Here is a 6,000-nt window from a genome sequence, read left to right as displayed (position 1 = left end):
CTTGTGATGGTTTGACTTAGGATATTTTGACTTCAAGAAGATGGAAAAGTAACACACATTCAGTAGGAACCATATTTTGAAATTTGATCTTTTCCCAGGCTAATGGTTTTATAATACTCTCTTGAGATGTTGCATAATGGCAATGAGCCAGAGTTTCCAGTTGGCCCCAAGATCACCAGGGTAAACAACCAACATATTTATAACCATTCCATACCCATTTATATTTTCCCCTTTCAGCACAGAATTAAATAAATTACATAAGATACTCAACACTTTATTACAAAATAGATTTTGTATTGGATGATTTTCCCTAATTATAAGTGTTCTGAGCATGTTTAAAGTAGGCTGGATAAGCTATGAAGTAGAGTAGGTTAGGTTAGGTATATTAAATTGATTTTCAACTTAATGATATTTTCAACTTACAGTGAATTTATCCAGACATAATTCTATGGTAAGTAGAGGAAGATCTGCTCTGTTTGTATAACAAATGAAAATGGGAATAGCCTTGGCCTCAATTATTCCCTCAGTTGAGAAATTAAAGTTAGCTCATTGTCATGTATAAATATATATATAATATATATTATATATATAAATATATATTTATTTTAAGTTTTCCTCATGGCCTTATAACTTAGGAATCCTAAGGAAATTACATTATATATAATAATATATAGATGATATATATATAATATATATAAATATATACATTTATTTTAAATTTTCCTCATGGCCTTATAATTTAAAAATCCCAGTGAAAAATATTAACTAAGGAATATATGTAGAAACTGGAGATAAATATTATCAACATGAGAGAAATCAGATTTCTGCTATAAATCTTCCTATTTTGATAATTAAATGTCATAAGCAACTGATTTTATAGCATTTTCGATCAAAAAGCAGAGATACATTTAATATTAACAAAATAGGAATATACTAATGAATAATGACAATCCATTCATAGGCTCTTCTAATCTTTCTGTTAATATAATGATGCACTGAAGCACCAGGCATGAAATTCTGCAGTCAAATGATCTACCTGAGCTATACCCCCTAGCATGAAATTCTGATTGTTCTGTTTTCCATTTCAATGTCTCTCCTAGTCTCTGTCAAAATCACGAACCATAAAGGTAAATAATATTTCATATTACCAACATACTACAGTTCTGTATCTATTCTCCAGAATGGATAGTTATTTCCAAATATCCTCTACTTTGCAGGTCACAGATCTTTACAACTTTGACTGGTACATGATTTCTACTACATAAAATTTGTATTCCACCATCTTGAAAAATGCATGCAAAGACTGTGAATATTCAGTTTATTTTGTGGTTTTAACCCCTACATTTTCACATTCAGGGGAAACATCTGTCCTACTAATCATTATTACTTTCATTTCAACAGACAATGCATTCAAATACTGATTAGAATAAGATGCTGCAAGCTTCCAGTGCATATCAAACAGAAGAACAATGAACACCCAGATTACATTAGAAGGACTGTGACTAAAGACATTCAGACAGAATATGTGTTGATAGGGTAATTATTAGGTGGAGTAAATTGCAATGTAGAAGCTTTAACAAGTACTTGTATAAATAGTTTCTTTTCCACAAAAGAGATCTTGTAGTACAGAAAAAAAGGTCCCTACTTCTAGTAATTTCCAAAATCAATTGCCTCAAGTTCTATTTTAAGAATATTTTTAAAGTTTCACTCTGAAGTGTAGTATATAGATTTAATTTTTAGTGGGTACTTTTTGGTACTAGAAGCCATACCTGATCCAGTGATTTCTTCTTCACTCCATGCAGTGAGAATCTACAGAGAACTGATGCGATGAGACAGCTACATGGGGTGACCTAAAATGAAAAAAGCATTTTGAAATTAGGAAAAGAAACCTGCAAACTTTAGTAATGATGGCTTCATAATAGGATGTTTTTTGGGGATTCAACATTTACAGTGTATGCACTGGGTATCAAGCCCAGTTAACTGTGGACATGGACGTTCTTTCCATAATGAACTAGGTTTAATGCCACTAAATATTTGTGATATTAATGGATGAGCAATTAAAAATGAAAATAAAAATTCTTTCTCTGGACAAGTTTGTAAGTTATTTGGGAAGGGAAAATATCACATGAAAAAGATTTAATAATTATAGCATAGTACATCAAATACATAAGTCTGAATTATTTTATACAAAGTCTCTTTTTTATACAAAATTTCTACAAATAAGTTTTGAACTGAAGATGCAATAAAAAGTAAAATGTGAACAGGAAGAAAATAACAGCTTCCCAGAAGATGGATTACTTCTGGAGAACTTACAGGAACCACCTAGGTAAGAAATGTTTAACCCTAATTCTAGAGAAGATATTACAGAAACATACAAACACACAACATATATGCTCATATACACATACACATATATACATATACATATGTGTATAGAGATATGTAAGTTACCATAAACGGTGTGATGTGATTACGAATGTCACTAGTTTTAGATGTAAATCTCAGTTACTCTAATTAAAAAATACATTCTATGTTATTTACCTGGCATCACATCAGAAAGACCAAAGTCAACTATAAGGGCTTCATTTATATATCGCCATTTCACTTGAGGCTTTGTTAATTAACCTGATAAATGTCAAAATAAATTTGCATTGGTGAAATTAGTGGCCTGTTGATTAGCATGTTGACCATTACAAGTAGGTTCTCACTGATGAAAATGAAGGTATTTAAGATATGTGGATTTGTTTATATGCTTTCATAGGGCTCCCTTCTCCCTTCATAATCATGATATAAGAACTGAATAAAGCTTGTAAACTATATCCTCAAGAACAGTGGCCATAGCGTGACCAAGAAAAAAGATCCATAATCAACTTAAAATGTAGGAAAATTTAATTATAATGCAAGAGAATACAATTGCTTGATGACAACTATTATAGTTACCACTAATCACAACCACCTCTAGTGAACTTTGAGATGAGTAGTAATCAGAACAAGTAAAAGCACCACAATACTTTATTGAAATTAAAATATAGGTTGTAGAAATTTTATATTTGACTGCCAATGGATATCTATATTTAATAAATGTCTGTGTATATATAAGAACTTGATTTAACTTGTTCTTTATAAGTTTATATCAAAATTGCACGTGTAGTGACTCTCAACCTGAAACTTCTTTGGTAGGTAACATTTTCTAACACTAAAAGAACCTAGAAGGTGACAATGACCAAATGGGCATAGCTCAACTTGCACCAATGATCTGAGCACAGTTCTAATCTTCAAGGTCTCTCTATTGATTCCTTATGTTGAGGATGGCTCTCCAAAGAGCAATCATTTCAACCCAGAAGCAGTCATTGAACACATTCTCTTTGCTAGGGTCTGAATTTAGCACTGGTAAAACACAGATACACAAGTAAAAATCCTTATTTTCTTAGATTTCACAGTCTTATAAAGGTGCCTAACAGTTTATAATATAATTATGATTTAGCATGATGAGTGGAGAGTGGCAATGGCTAATAGCTAAGAGCAAAGTTACAGATAGACATAAAATTATGGACAAATTATTAAACCCTCTAGGTTTTATTTTTCTTATAATAGGAATAAAAATAATGAGTGCATATGCAGAGCTTAGCACAGCAGCTGATATACAGTAAGTGGGCATAAATGGCAGTGATTATTTTGTTAAATACGTTCATATATATATTTACTTAAACATTCAACAAGTACTTTAATTTATATCACTTACTATATGTCACACATAGAGAAAAAGAAACATAGTCCCTTTCATTTTAAAGTTTTTTGAGGTACACATACACTACAAACACATAGAAGAACTGAATATTAAACCTCATTGTGCTAGATCTATGCCTTTAAGAAGCCTATTCAGAAAGTGATTTTTATCTTTCCAAAATCTATTTTCATACTGCTATTTCCACAGTAACTGGGAATAAGTTAATGAAAAACCATTTACAGTAGTGTCAAGCCCAGGTTTTCTATTATTGTCAATTTACCTTGACCATTACCTATGGATAGGTACAAGACAATTCACCAAAGGCAATAGCAAACCAAAGATATGACTGGACAATGGTTAACATGGATCAATAAAAATGTGAGCCAATGGAATCAAGACCATAGGTTTTGTTCTTAACTGGATCTTTAGTTAATAAAATGACTGATAAATAGTGAGTACTTAAGAAAATCTATTGAGTGATGAACAATAATATGTAAGATAGTATTCAGACATGCATATCAAACATGCATCCAAATAGTTGAAGATACTTAGCATCATCTTACAACTATCTATGATAATAATCTTTATATGTCATAGTATTATATTTATAATTAGAAGAAACTTCACTTTGCCAGCTATAGACACAGCCATTTCAACAGACATTCAAATTTCTTCAATGGAGGCCCTTGTTCCGATGTGCTTTGGTGCCATTTTTCAAGTCTGACAACTGAAATTGTTCAAAAATGAAATAATTGCAAATAGGGGAAAATCTGAATGCATAATAAAATAAATAAAATTTAATAAATAAAATGGTGAGTTTTATGTGAATTATGTCTCAGTAAAAAGCAATCTACAATCAGTAACTTGCTGAATAAAGATTATACAATAATAGCCAAGTTTTGCTTTAACCTATTGTTTGACCGTTTCAATGTAACACTGCTATACTATCCTATTTTTCTGAAAATGGGATTATAATGATGATGGCAATGGTGGTGGTGGTGGTCATGACGATGACATTAATGACGATGTTAAGAATTTTGATGAAGGAGGAGAACTCGAGATGGCAAAGGAGTAATAGGCTGACATAACATCAGGTCACAGGAGTTTAATTAGATAGTTATCAAAACATTCTGAACACCTACATAACCAACAGGATATCAAAGAGAAGAAGAGCAGCAATTCTAGAAACAGAAAATCGACCACTTTCTGAAAAGTAGGACATGCAAAGAAGTGAATCTGAAGGCACAGGAAGATAGACCGCGGGGTGAGGGGCCAGCTCCTGGCAAGTGGTGGAGCAATGGAGCACAAAATCAGAACTTTTAAAAGTCTGCTCCACTGAGGGACATTGTTCCAGAGGCTAAGCAGGGGTGGAGCCCTTGCAGGGACAGTGTGGTCTCAGGTCCCATGGAGTCACAGAAGGATTGGGGGTCTGAGTGTAGCAGAGCTCAGAGGTATTAGAGCAGGGAAGCCAGTTACAGAGACGGAGCCAAGGAGTGAGCTCTCAGCTTGGGATTACCTTAAACTGTGATATGTGGCACAATCAGACCACTGCTGTTTGATCACAGACCCCACAAGGGACAGATATGGGGAGACTCACCTTCCTTTTCTGGAAGCAGGAATCTGCTTGGTTTGAAGGCTCCAAATGGGGCTGTGTGCCAAAGACAGAAATGCTTGGTCACAGGCCAGGTGAGCTCAGAATGTGGCCAGAGACCAGGGAGATGGGAGTGACTGAGAGCTTTTCTCCGATGATGCACTGAGGAGTGGGGCCCCAAGCTCTCAGCTTCTCAAGGCGAGAGACTGGGAGGCTGCCATTTTCATTCCCATATTCCAGAGCTCATTCAGGGAACAAAAGCTCTCAAGAGCAAATCCGAGCAGATTACTTAGCCCGGCCCCTGACAAGGGTGGACCAATTCCACCTGGGGCAAAGACATATGAGAATCACTATAATAGGTCCCTCCCCGAGAAGATCAGGAAGAACATCCAGCCAAGACCAAGTTCACTGATCAAGGAGAAGAGCGGAATTCCAGAGGAGGGGAAAGCAAAGCATGGAATTCATGGCTTTCTCCCCATGGTTCTTTAGTCTTGCAAAATTATTTTTTTAATTTTATTTTTTTCTTATTCTAATTTTTATAAATTTTAATCTTTCCTCTTGTAACATTTTTTAACTAGTTTATCTTAACAATACCTTTCTTTAAAAAAATCTTTCTGAACCTTCTTTATTATAGTCATATTTTATCCTTCATTGTATCTAACTTTAATTTTTGTAAACATTT

Source organism: Mustela erminea, chromosome 9 (genome assembly GCF_009829155.1).
Source record: "Mustela erminea isolate mMusErm1 chromosome 9, mMusErm1.Pri, whole genome shotgun sequence".
NCBI classification, from domain to species: Eukaryota; Metazoa; Chordata; class Mammalia; order Carnivora; family Mustelidae; genus Mustela; species Mustela erminea.
Note: the sequence above shows the minus strand (reverse complement) of the source record.